The 14,199-nt window shown below is 38.8% G+C and overlaps 1 protein-coding gene across 1 annotated transcript in view; it reads left to right on the top strand.

Annotated features, from left to right (window-relative positions):
• Positions 1-123: 123 nt before the first annotated feature.
• The window catches only part of SNTG1 (syntrophin gamma 1), a 309,019-nt gene continuing 294,943 nt past the window's right edge, over positions 124-14,199 (top strand). The window contains exon 1 of the mRNA XM_041473703.1: positions 124-440. The gene's annotated coding sequence lies outside the window, so the exon portion shown is untranslated. The remainder of the gene's footprint in view (positions 441-14,199) is intronic.

The raw sequence follows: 14,199 nt of genomic DNA, 5'->3' as shown, positions 1-14,199 counted from the left end.
CCGCCTCGCCTCCCCTCGCCTCGCCGCGCCTCGCCTGGCCGCTCGCCGCCGCGGAGGGGCGGCGCTGCTCCCCGCACGCCCCCGCCCGGCACCCCCGCTCCGTCTCCGGGAAGGGCGCCGGGAGCCCCACGCTCCCCCTCAGCGCGGCGGCGGAGTTCGAGCCGGCGGCGGCGGCCGGGGTGCGATGCCGTGTTAGCCGGCGGCCCGCCCCGAGGTAGCGCCGGCGGAAAGGAGCGCGAGTTGCCGGGGCTGTGGCTGACACCATGGGCACCGGGCGGGGGGGCGAGGCGGCCGGGCTCCCTGCGCTCCTCGGCTGAGCCCGGGGATGTGCCGGCGCCCGGAGGAATTATTTTGGAACTAGCACGGAGCGGTGGGAGGAGGACGAGCGGCACAGCGTTTCACAGCTGCGAGGAGGTCGTCCGGCGGTGCTGTATTGGCAAGTAAGCTCTTGCTTCCTTTTCGCTGCGTTTCCTTCGTCTCGAGTGACTTTTTTTTGCAGCTGCTGGTCGCTTGCTGCCAGTTCGTTGGCAGGATGGTCGGCGGCGCCAGCAGCAGTTCTCGGGGCTTGAGGTGCGGGGGATTGGTGGCCAGGGTTGCAGGGGAGCCCCGCTCCAACTCCGCCGGAGTCCGCCGCGGGCGGAGCGCCGGTGCGGTGCTCCGGTGCATAGCCGGCAAGGGAGCTCCGTGTCCCAATGCTTCCCACTTCTGCAACTGTAAGAGATGATGCCTTTTTTTCAGACATTTCATAATGTAAAATGCCTTCTCCTCTTTGCTGAGCTGTAACTAAATTGCAGGAGTCCCTTAATTGCTTTCCATCAATGCTTCTTGTGGGAGAATGCAAGAAGCATGTTAGCCTTTCATACGCACTTACGGATTCAGATAGTGAACCCGGAGTTTTGATTTTTATGCCCTTAACTTTCTTATGCCCTGCCTGGTGTTCTTCCTTGAGATGCTCTTGCTGTGAGGTTATGGTTTGTCCAGCCTTGTTTGTTTGCTTTTAGCCTGTGGATATTTATTGCCACACTTGACATGGCAATGAAGGGAAAAGTTGACTGTAATTTATTTCAGTGTATGGAGGACAGGTTGCAGGCAGGGGACTAATTCTTCTCTCAGAGGAACTCCAAAGGAAGAGGCCCATGAGGCTGTAATCTGTAGCTGAAAACTCGGAGAGCTCAGAGCAGACCGGTCACGCTGCAAAGAACGAGTTCTGTTCACCTTTCAGCAGTGATAGCGTTTAAGCTAAGCTGCCTGCCTTCCCGTACCTGTGAAAAGACCTGACTCTGAAATGCAGGGAATAGAGATGTGAATTCTGGGCAGGTTTGGGAGAAGGCAGAACTTTAGACACTGCTTAATTAAGTTTGCTCTTACTGATTTCCTCAGTGTCTTCTCTATGAGCCTGAAAACTGCAATCTGTTACAGTGACCTTGTTGCATGTTGTATTCTAACATGAAAGCGGCACAGAATAAAAGTATTTACACATATTTACAGCTAAGCTCTGATGTTTCACTAGGAGCTCATTCAGTTTCAGTGAATGTGGTAGTTTCAGCAGGGGCACTGGGCATGGTATGTGTGTAGGAAATAACTTGGGAAAATAACTTGCTAATAGTGATGAAAGTAAAAGTTGAAGTGTTGGAAATGTATGTTTCTGCAGAAATGCCACTGTGTGTGAAATGTCTGTTGAGTTTTGGATATTTCGTTTTCTAATCAGTGAGATCTGTACTGAAAGGAGTGTGTGGGTGTGTGTGGAAATCTCAAGGCTTCCCAGGTTAATGCACTTTGAGTTGTCAGCAGAAAGAGATCTTTTTACGCACTGAAATACACATTTTTACGTAGATGCAAGATTGACATGATAAGATTAAAAAGTGTTGGGATGTCAATATGGTGAATGTGTAGCTGACTCAAGTTTATAGCTGAAAGATAAACTAATCCTTTCCTGTAATGGTGGAAGGTGATCTGCCTGAAGGGAGTGTCATTTGTTTCAGTGCAGTTTATGGAGAATGTTCATATTTCCATCTCTCTGATTAAGCTGTGAAACACAATTAGAATAACTGCTGCTAGACAGTGGGATGCAAACCTATCCATTACTTAAAACACTCAGCTTATTCTGCTTCATATCAAAAAAAGTATAGTTTCTGGCAAAGTCTGCCTATGGTTCTGTTGTAGTAATTCCTTCCTCTGTTGCAGAGTGGCAGGCTTTCACTAGGCATGTGCAAGGGAGAACATGAAACACTGAAGCATGCTCTAATGGAATTCATTTGGGCTATATATTACATTTGAGGTTTCCACAGTTAGCATAAGTAAGTGCTTATGCCTGATTATATGAATAAACGGGGTTTAAAAATGGTATTAGCTTTGTCACTTGTGATGCATATTGCAGAGTCTTCTTCCTTTTTAGTCTTTCAAAATAATCTAATGTTATACTCATTCTTTGCCTGGAGAAGAAGAAAACATAATGTAATGATTTATCATTTGGCTTTTGCCATATCTTGTCCCATAGCTATGAGATAATCTAATGAAGGACCCCATCACTGAATTAAAGGACATGGTGCTTTAGACTTTCACTTACAGTCAGATTTCCCCTCTTTTACGTGGCTAAAGAACTGAGTGTTAACAAGATCTGAGAAAAAAAAAATGTTGCTTTTTCAGTTAGAAACTTGAAAGAAAGGGGAAGGTAACACTTGAGGTCTTTAAAGACGTAATTAAAAACATCCACTTTTAAGATACTAATCAACTTCCTTTACCTTCACACATTTCTTTATCTTTTACTTGGTACTTGTCAGAAAGCCTTCTTGCATATTAATACTTTATTCTACAATTTGTGTAGTTCTTAATTTTAAAAATTCCGGCGTGGCCATCACACACTTCATTGTAAGGCTATTCTAGAATCCTGTTTAATGTTCTGTATTCCACTTGGCTTGTATCTTTTGAATCGGAGATTTCCAAAGCACACTATATTCAACTTTATAGTCTGCATTTTTGTTTTAATTGTAGATAAATCTCTTTACTAGAGAAGATTGTTGACCTTGATTCAGAAATTTCAGGGCAAGCTCAGAAGTTACTTTTCTTTCCTAATTTTTTTTTGTGTTTTCTCAGTCGTGCTTTTTGGGCATAGCTTTCGTGAACTGACAGAAAGACCTATAAGCAAAATTAAAAACACCAACAATTAAACGTGATTTTTCTAGTCAGTCCAACGCAGTTGAATATGTAATTTCTATTTATTCATCTTAGATTGAATATTAAGGCTAACAAACAAGAACTGTAGTCTGCTCTCAGTTCTTCCCTCTGAAGCGCTCAAGTACCATTTCTTCATTCTTGTAACATAGCACTGGTCCTTGTGCCTGAGCTGTCATTATTTCTTTCTGGTAGTCATCACCAGGTCTGCTTGCATTCACTGTTAAAAAGCTAAAGTGTTGTTGTGAATTACAAGAAACATCAAATGGATTTAATGTGTCTTGTTCCTTAGCCCTTCACATGGCTGTGCTTTCAGTTCAGGTTTCCTGAGAGAGGCCTGAATTTGGTTTGGGTTGAATCCCAACATGAGTCTGCTACATCAACATATACCTCTGGCAGTATGCTGTGACCCTGGCTCAGCATGATTACACAGACAAACTTCTGTATTTGCTCAATTTTGTCTGCCATAACTGGAAGAGTCAGAAAACCTTACTGTTTTTGTGGCCAACCTAGATTTTCTGCATTCCTGTTGCAGATCACAGAAAAGAGAGAAAGCATACATTAAAAAAACCAAAAACCAAAAAACCCAGAACTTAAAACAGGTCATGTCTCAAAGATATAGCTATAATTAACACCAGGGAATGCAGTGGAGATACATCCAGGGAAATTCACACATGTATTTAATTATCCAAGGAGGAAATTATTATTCATCTTGAGATATTGATTTAGTCTTAAGAGATTGATTTAGTAGGTGATGTGCCTACCCCTTATGAAGAAGAGGAGCTATGTGGTACAGAAACAAAGTTTTTTTCCACTGCAGACTTGAGTTGTGGCTGTCACTGTCGTTTGGGACTCTAAGCCTTCTCGTCAGTAATTAGCTCGAATTGGCCAAAAGAGGTGGAACACTCTGATGTGTGATGAAGCTGGTGCTGCAGCAGCCAAGGGCTGGGTTGTTTCCTGGGGACTTGCTCTCCTCAATTTATTAAAGTAATGAGTAGAGAAAAACTAATCAAGAAGAGTGTTTGGGATGAGATTAATTTTATGATTTGTTCTCTGGTTTATTTTGGGTAATGTTGGGCAGAACCATAAAAGTTCTTCACTGTGATACTTACATGAGAGTAGCATTAGTTTTGACAGACACATATAAAGATATGTAATATATTTATTTATTTATTTAACATAAATGTTCTGTAAACTGGGATTAAGGTTTTGCACATGAGACCAGAACATGGATAAATGAAACTGCTGGATGCAGTTTGCTGTGCCACTCAGGCACTTCAGAGATAAGGAATGGATGGTTTATGAAAGGCTGTGCTGTATCTTCCACCGTGAAAAGCAGGAGGTCCCTCATGCCAGGAACTGAGCACAGCTGAAACAGTCATGCCCTGAGGGTGGCAGTGGATGTTCCCAGTGTGGAATAAAACTTGGAGCAGAGTGAAAGTCCCACACCGGTGTTCAGAGGATGCTTTTCAACAGCCACTGAAATTCCTATGTAAAATGGGGTTGAGTGAAGGCACTGATGCTTTACTGCTTTAATACTGGCATGGATACGGAGTCTGTGAAAGAACTCATGGCTTCAGGGATGCTGTGGGTGCAATTGATTGATTGCTCAATTCCACAGGTGGTTATCATCTGGAACAGGGATGAATTTTTAATTTTTTTTTTATAAAGTTTGTTCCTTGCTCTTAGATTTGGGTGTTCATTCCTTGGTTGAGATTTTGGTTCAAAGGTATGCTTTTAAAGCTGACAAACATCAAGCACTTTTGAAGTGTTCATTACATGGAGCTTTTGAGAGGAGGAACAATTTATTCATCAGATTATTCTGAAGTTTGGCTTTATTTTATTTTTTGTTCATTCTCAGTGTGTTTTTTCAAATAGTGAACAGTGTACTTGGTTTCATGTTGAAGATGTTAGAAATGGCATTTTAAGTTACATTTTATATTGGCATTTTATATTGCTTTTTGGTCAAATTATTCAAATAGACTCAGATTTAAGTGTGAATAAAAGCTATTTGAGTAAAAAAACCCACATGCCTTTTCCCTTCCACTTTTTGTATTGAATTTATTGTAAAAACAGCTAACCATAAAGAAGTGAGAATGGGAGTGCTGTTTATGACGTTCATATTTCTTCTGCTTTCTGTCAAAAACTAAAGGGAATTTCATCATCTTGTACAAATGACAGACTATCATGAGTGATAGTAATCATGTCCTCCGATTCTTTCTTGGTGTAAAGACTATTTTGCTATTTTTTTTTAATTTAGTGTAAAATTGTCATTGATTTCAACAGGTATAATATTAAGAAAATGAGAATATTTACAAATCTTTTAAAATTTTGGTATTAATACTTAATGTAGCTGTTAATATTTGTCTTAATATAAAACACTGATTCTTAATTATATAATTGTTTCTAAAATACTTTGCTGTTTTGCATTTGCTAAATATATATTCATTCATAATTATGTGAGATAGCTTTTTCTAGTTTCTCTGTATGCCAAAGTGTTTTGATTGACTCTTTTAACAGTTCTGAATAATGAACTGTATGCTTCAGCTTCAACAACACAAATGGGCATTGATTTTCTTTGACTTGCTTTTGACCCCTAAAGAAAGTCATTAGAATTATGCTTGAAAGAGCTTTGCTCTATCGCCTATCATTTCATAGATATTATAAACAGGCTTTGGGAACTAATCTATGCTAATCAGATTTTTTTCAAGTGAAAAAGGAGGGGAAATTCATCAGCTCTACAGTTGTCTTGCAGCTTTAGGTTTCATCACTCACAGCTGTCTGCCTGTATCCATTAGCAGTTGGTATCGCAGCTGTATGTCCCTGAATGCAGCAAAATTCACAAACAGTTCTTCTCAGAACTGTTTAATTGGTTATTAAATGGCAAACATTTATGTGAAGCGTTTGGTCAGTGCCATGCAATTTTTTTCAAGTAACAAAACATGCAGTGATGCATGTATAGAGTTCCTCCCTGAAGACAGGTTTCGAGTAAAAGTCAGCATCAGGTCTGTGTCTCTGCAGGTTTTAATGTTTGGAGTGCCTCTGTTCTCATTCTGTAAGTTATATGATTTACTTTTTTATGAAACAGCTTTATGGATGCAGAATGCAAAGGTAAAATGTAAAAGATAAAAAGGTAAAACATAGAAGTAGTCTTTTCAAAGTCAGCTGGAGAAATGGATGCAAGAGCAAATTGGGTTTACAGTGCTGAGGAGCTGATGTGGTCGTCATGAATGGAGCAAGATAGGGCCCTTCCCGGAGTTCAGTTCCTGGCAGGGCTCCCCGTCCCTAAACTAAGCAACTCCATTAACCTAAATGCAAAAATAGCCACTCTGATGCTTTTTCAGCTGGAGCAACTTCTCTGTCAAATACAGTGACATTTGTGAAGGGGTTTTATTGGAGGAAACATACTGCAACTGTGCTAGAGGCGTTTCCAAGCAAAGTGTATAGAAATCATGACAACATCTGATGATTATCACCTCTCATATTATTTAAGCTCACTGAGATAAGAAAGGACCTTCCTGGATAATTGAATGCACAAGGAGACAATTTCTTTCTACACTGTTTCCTTCATCTTTCAGCTAGTTAATTCTTAAGCATTATTAGTAATAGTTCATGGTATGCTTCTTTTCACAACTTACTGCCTTATGCAGTTGTGATGTTGTCTGGGCTGGTTCCTTGGGGTGTCTTAATTACAATTGCTTAGATTTCAGTTTATTCTTCAGGTTTCCTTTTCACTACATTAAATACCTTACTTTACCTCCAAAGGGAGAGCTGATCTTACTCATCAGTGATTATATATTGTATTATTCTCCATGTTTTCAATGCTATTGATGTTTGCAAAGTTTTCTTAATTTAGAAAAACCCTAAACCTTCTGATTTTTGGTAGGTGGACCAGAGTACTCATTGCATGCTTTGATTAATGAAGAAATCCAGTTGCTAACTGTGATTTGATACTGCCATTTGTCACTACGCTCCTGCACAACGTGCCCTTTCATGCACATCTTACTGCCTTTTTTAACCTCTTCATGATGTGTCTTCAATACTTCTTTCTAAGGTTATCCTAAGGTTAATGCTAAGGTTAATCTCAAGCATTATTCCATCATATGATACATCTAATACCCGGTTGATTGTTTTCTCTGGTCTAAGATTCTGTAGTTTTTGTGCTGTGCTTCCGTGTGTCTATGTACAGCTCTTTATTGAGTTTCATATATAATTCTTTATAAACCCTGTGTCATGTTTAAACCCGTGACTTTTTCTTTCTGAAATGAGACTTGATTTTTGGTTTTACTGTTAACTCTCTACTATTACGTATTAGCTTCATTTGTCTAACTGCAGCAAAGGCATTTTTTTGGGGAAAAAAATCCCCAGCATTTTGGGAAATGAAAAGTAAAATATTTGGGCATAATTTTCATTTTGGAAAATTACAAGAACATTATCCATCATCTTCCTTTTAGTCTAAAGAGTATGAAAAGACATAATATTTCCCCTGCTAGTTACTGCATGGTAGTACTGACCACTATACTGTACTGACCACTATGTGTATACACCTGTATGCCTTCTCAACAGGCTTTTGATGGCTGCAGAACTGTGAGCCTGAGATCACAAGTAGCTGGGGTCATAAAGGTCTAGCCAGACTGCTTGAAAGAAGGCAGTAAAATATAGTGGGTTTGCTTTTTCATTCTTTATGCTGTGATAGAAAGAGGATATGTATGACCCTCGAAAAGAGGAAAAGGTGAATAGTTGCATTTCTAGACAAAGCACAGAGAGAACTGCAAGGACAGAAGTAAGATATTTGATGAAAGAGCTTCTGTCTGTGTTTTTGAGGGGAAAGAGGTGCTTTCCAAGACAGCAATTGTTCAGTAATCTTCAGAATTGCATCCTTGAAATACAGACCTGCTGCTTGTGAAGACTTCTGCCAGAAAAGTATTCCTTTTGCATGTGAGAAATGTCTGGGTAAGGCTGTATTTGTGTCGTTTTTCTCCAAAAGTTCCATGAATTCCCCATATTTAAAGCAGGAACTCATGTACAAGAATTCATTTGCATCCTTAGATAGACTACTTCCTTCTGCAGGTACATCTGTGGATTTAGCTGAGAAACTCTGGTTTATTGGGCTGTCTGAGGTTGGCCTCAAAGTGCACAAGAAGCAACAAGGAAATCATTGAGGTGTTTTTGTTGCCTCACGTTATGAGAGTCACAAAAGTGGCGTCATCAAGATTTCTCATTCTTTTTACCCTGCAATACATAAACATACATGTATCTCTGTCTTAAGAAGAATTCTGTCATAAATTTGTCTTCCTACATCCACCTGTTTTAAAAATATATTCTACAATGTTCAGAAGTTGATGGATACTATGTGGAGTTATGAAACTCATTTCATGATTCTAATTCTTTTCTAGGAAAGTTGTTTGGGCACCTTACTTTCCAGCAGGTAGATCTGGAAAAAACAGCTGGAAGCACCTCTAGGGGCGGCTCTAAAAATATAAAAACAAGATTCTGTGCCTTTTAAATACTAGTTCTGCTTCAGAGAAATTAGATGACAAGGAGGCTGCTTTCATGGATCAAGTGTCAATATTGCTTGAGTTACAAAGCAATACACCAGCTTAACTTACATTCCTCCTTTTATGGCAGCAGAATTGTCTTTTCTGGATGGCAAGAAGTATTTTAGATCTTCCTACGTATAATATCTCTCTCTTGAGGCATTTAAAGTGCTGAAAACAACCTTTGCACAAAAGCTTGCAAAAAACATGAAGTACTTTGAAGTTCTGCAATTATGGCTAAATGTCACTTTCTGCAGGTATATGGCATGTAAGTAGCTGGAGATGCTACTATGAGAAAAGCTAGTCCTTCATCTTTAAAAAATACTCCTAATAGAAGTAACCTGTATTTATGAGTGTACAAATTGTCCCACTATGTGTTTGAAACCTGTGGTCAAATCTCATCTGTTTATCAAAGCTTTTTGTTAGCTTAAAAAGAAGGTGGAATTACATAAATACCATCTTTTATTTGAAAGATTTTCTTACCACCATACATCTGAAATACTCTTCTTGGATTTAGAAATTGTGAAAAACCCTGAAAACTTTCCTGTAAGTACTACAGGGTAGTGCTAGACATAAAAATTATGGTCTCTAATACAAGCCAGCTGTTTTTACAGTACTGGGGCCCATTTGGTGTGAAGATTAGGGACAGTGTTTGACTTTTTAGTTTCAGACTATGCAAACTTAGCATAGTAAGTGCTCTTGATTAGGCATAACTGTATGTACCAATAGCACGTATCTAGGCAGCCTTCAATTTAGGATGTGGGTTCTTCTAGAGTCTGCAAATCTAATCAATCTCAGAATGATGTTTAAAACTTCAAAATAATGGAAAGTAAAAATCCATGAAGCAGTACTTTATAAAAATAATTTGGTGTGCTACATGCAGCAAATGTATAAAGGGTGCTGCTGCTCTTAGTCTGAAGGCTTGTGGAGGTACTGCTTCTCAGAATGTGTAGCTGCTGGAAAAGCGACACTGTATGTTGTTCTCTGTTTAGAGAAATTGTTCTTGGGGTAATGCTCATGGCAGTTGTATTGCTGATTTCCATAGCAGCCTGCCTACAGTTCCTTGGAAGAAGGGTGCCAGTGTTTTGCAAGAGCAGGACAGGCATGATGTGTAACTGAATCAGCTCCTTCCTCAGACATGGGGAGGATGTTCTTCCACTGCATGCTTGGTTTTCATCAGTGTGGGAAGCCTTTGATTTACTGAAATACTCATGGCAGCTTTTGAAGTGTGAAATTACTTGTATGATGGTCCCTTTTGCGTAAGGCCTCACTGAAGTGTTCCTGTTAAAAGGTTGGACACAATATTTCTGCTACAGGTTGTTGCTGTTGTATTAAGAATGGGTGAATAAAGCCACATAAACTCCAAAGTCTCGAAGGCAAGATGCTGAGTTTATTAGAAACCACACATTCTTTTTATAGAGAGTTACCATAAAGGTGAACCTGATTGGTTCTTAATGAATACCCTCACACCACTAATTAGAAACAACTAATTAGAAACAACACCCCCTTTTAAACATCTTACAAGAAACAAGTTCAAAACACCAGCTGCAGGATTGTTTTAATTCTTCCTCTGAGCTTTCTCAAAACTTCGCAGAGGAATGTCTGGGAAAGTTTATCTGACTTTCTTCTCTGACCAGTTCTCAGCATCCACAACAGGTCAGTGAACATGCTGCAGGTGGTTGCTTGTGGCAAACCCCACATTTGGGGTGGGTGTTCTGCCCCAAAAAGCTTGGGCTCTCTTTGCCCTCACAGCCCTCATTGCTGATGTCTCTTCCTATCTCCCATGTTGCATGTTATAGCCCATTATGTCAGTTGCTCCTGTGTTTGCAATATGCCAGCACCAGGAAGGCTGTGCATGAAGTTTTTCCTGGCCATCTTCTTGGCTGGTATCTTGCAGGAAAGCATGGGATTAATCATGGTTATTTATGAGATTCATAGTTCTGAGACTTACTTTTGGGAAGCCTGTGAGATCTTCAGCATAATAATCCTATAGTGTTGTAATACAGTGATATAAAAGTACCTCATTCAGGGAAGAAGTGGTGTATGGGGAATTTTCTTTGTTATTTGTATGTACAGCAGTGAGCATGTGTGTCACCTCTTTGAGATAAAGGTGGCACCATGATAAAAGTGACATGATAAAGACTTATCAACTCATCTGTAAAACTTCAGAAATAACATTGGTTTCTTCTTTCCTGTTAGTGATACATACATACAAAGAATATATTTCTTTTATATAGCCATAAGGTATGATTTCTGCCTTTCAGCCAGTTTTTCCCTGAAGGAAAGACAAAATCGGCAATTTGAAAACAGCTCATTCTGATACTTCTGAGAATGGTCTCTAGTTAGAGCTTCACACTTACGATTCCCCCCCACAATACTTTTTGTTGTATCCTTTACTGGCTTCCAGCTTGGACAGTGTATGTTTTACTCATATTTGTGTGCATACATGTGTTCAGAGTAAATAAATGTCTGTAGGAGATAAATATCATATATGTGTCAAATATGATATACTAAGTGCTTTTCAGCCTTGATAGCCCTGGATTTTGGAAATTTGTAATAAAACCATCTTTGATCATGAGAGCAGCCACATTACATGGATGGGTGTTTTTGTGGCTGCTCTTACACCTATGTAAAGTAGGTGGCCTGTGCTTGTGCAGGGATTGACGCTCTTTCAAATAATCTTCCTCAGTCTGCATACCCTTCTCAAATCTATTCAGAAATACAAGTGAGGATCATCTTCCTGACCTGTTCAATATTCTCTTTACATGCCTCTTTACATGGTAGTTCTTCCTCACTCACATCAAACTGAACCTCTTCTTTGTTTTCAAAGGTTTTGTTTAGTAAAGCCAAGCATTAGGTGCTGTATTTAGCAGCTTACTGAGGTTTTTGTTCTTACCACTTGCCCATCACTGTCTGAATTGCCTGAAATTTCCACATGTTTTTCTGTGCCTTATGAAAGTAAAAACTCTGTACTTGAAAATCTGCCTTTATAACATTTGGTTGTCATCTTAACTTCTACTAGGATGCTTGCAGAAGATTTCCATCTGGAACTGATTTCAAGCCTAAATGAAAAGTTTTTTTTCAGTGGATCATTTTCAATAGTTTTGTAGGAATAGCTTTATACAATTCAGTGAGATCTTAATGCCTACTTCTTTTAATAATGGAAATTCCTTCTTTCACATTTTTGTCCTGTTAATCCAATAACAGTATCTACTGTTTGTATACTGCTGTGTATTAATACATCCTGGCTCAGGGCATGAAAATAGTGTTTCTTGTTTCAATAACTACACTTGGCTACTTAATTTTAAACTATTTAATATACGTTTCTTTGGTGTAATTGCAGATACTTGATGTGAATGTTTTTATTCATCTGCCTTTAAGCCAAGCATAACAGACAAGGGCGGATTACCTGGAAATTTACTTTCAATTTGATGAGACTACCCTGTTATCTTTAGGGAGGAATCTTCAGCATTTGGCGGCAGTTGCGGCACTGTTAGGTGCCTTGGACTTAGATCTGTTTCCATTTGTTCAGAAGATTCAAAGCGTTAAGAGTTTAGTTTAAAAATAAAGGAAAAGGGTTTAATAATGAACTGCTCAACCAAGAGAAATTACACGTTAGTTTGAATGTACAGTGAATTAAAAAATGCAGTGAATTAGTGAGGAGACGTCTTGCTGTTGAATCCAGCCTGTGAAGATGTGAAGTGTGGGGAGACCCAAAAAGAAGACCTGGATTCTGGTGTTCACTGGCTCCTTTCTGAGTCACCATCATGCCCATGAAATGTTGGAGTGGGCAATGAGCATTCCATCGAGTGGACAGTGCTGGATGACTGCACAGCAGAGCTGCCTCCTCCTTGGAAAACAGAGCTTGGTCTTTTGTTTTACTCCATGCTCTCTTCCTCAGAAGTTGCAGTCCAAAAATAATATAGCAACCAACTGTACTTCTGGAAGAAAGGAGTGGTGAACCTGTTTTAACTAAAGAGAGGTGAGTGGGTGTGGTTTGTAGGCTGTGTAAAAAACTGGTTGTTAAACTGGTTTGTTACAATTTTTTTTATTGTTTTATCTATATTGTAGAATTTTACCTCAAGCTTTTCTCTGTGTAATATTTTTGTTACTGAAGTTTAAGAAAATTTCAAAACGGTAAGTTTTAATTTAAATCCTACTTTTTTCAGTTTGGCAATGCCAAGTGCAGGAAATAGAGCACGGTCTCAAGAGTGAAGTGGAACTCTGAATTGGATTTACTCTGTGATCATCACATAGACTTGTGCACATTGCATAAATTTCTTTTGGTTCATTTATCTCATTTAGCTTAAGTTCACACTTTGTGAACACATGGTTAGTACTTTGAGACTTCATTAATGAATGGTTACACAAAGGTTTATTTTCAATAGTTAGAGACAGTGGATGCATATAGTGTGTTAGATATTGATTTACATGCAGTTTTGGTTTCTCAGAATGTTTTTCATGATCTCATAGCAAATTACTGTATACTTGGTCACTACTTTCTCTGATGTATTAGTTTTTGGAAGAACATTACACAAACCTGAAAAATAATTTGATTTGTTGTAGGAGCCTTTAAAATGGATTTACCTAAATCTATTCTTGACATCAATTAAATTTATTATGAAGTCATATTTGCTCATTTAGCTGTCTCTGTCCAAACAAATACATTGTAAGGAAGAACACTTGGAAGTCTTAGAATTCATGTAGTGGAATAAACACACTTGAAGTGATCTCTCTGCAACCATTCTGTCTGTGAATAGAGCCACAACTGCTAAATAAATGCTTTAATTTTCTACTACAGCACTGTAAAAGGAAATAGTGGATTATTATTTAGAGAGCCATGAATTCCCAAAATAAATTGCATTTTTGTTTGTATTTAAAAAAACTACAGCTGAACAGATGGGAAAGTAGCCCATGCTGCTTCTCAAATTCTGACTTAAAAAAAATCTTTTCATACATCAGTATTTAATTTCAAAACTGCTTTGTGGGCAAATGGGCAAATCTGTGTATGAATTTGTTATGACATTACAATTTTTGTATTCTTTTATATCACAATAATTAAAATAAAAGTGAAATATAGGAATAATTTGAATGAAAGTAGAAAGATAACCTAGTATGAAGCCAGCTAGAAAATACTGTCAAACCAGTTATTAACATTTGCTTTAGGATGACTTCACCATCGTACTAAATGCTCATGTTCTGGCAAGGCTTCTAATGTATGAGGCATGTGCATATAGGCTTAATGGTGTAAATGGCAAGTTATCCCTTTAAAGTAGAGAGAGAACTGCCCATAGTGATTCTGTCTGTCCCACAGCACCTTGACAGAAACTCATTCTGTAAGGTGAATCAGCAAGCAAGTGTATTAATTGCTGATATCAGACGTTAACCACTTAGAATTTATGTTTTGCTGTCCTAGTATTTAACAGATGCCTGTTAGGAAAGATTTGTCTCTGCTTTACTTTGAGGTGGTAGGTTATCTATCAAGAATAAA

Source organism: Pyrgilauda ruficollis, unplaced genomic scaffold (genome assembly GCF_017590135.1).
Source record: "Pyrgilauda ruficollis isolate IOZ18807 unplaced genomic scaffold, ASM1759013v1 scaffold30, whole genome shotgun sequence".
Lineage (NCBI taxonomy): Eukaryota > Metazoa > Chordata > Aves > Passeriformes > Passeridae > Pyrgilauda > Pyrgilauda ruficollis.
Note: the sequence above shows the minus strand (reverse complement) of the source record. Positions and strands in the feature narration are given on the sequence as shown.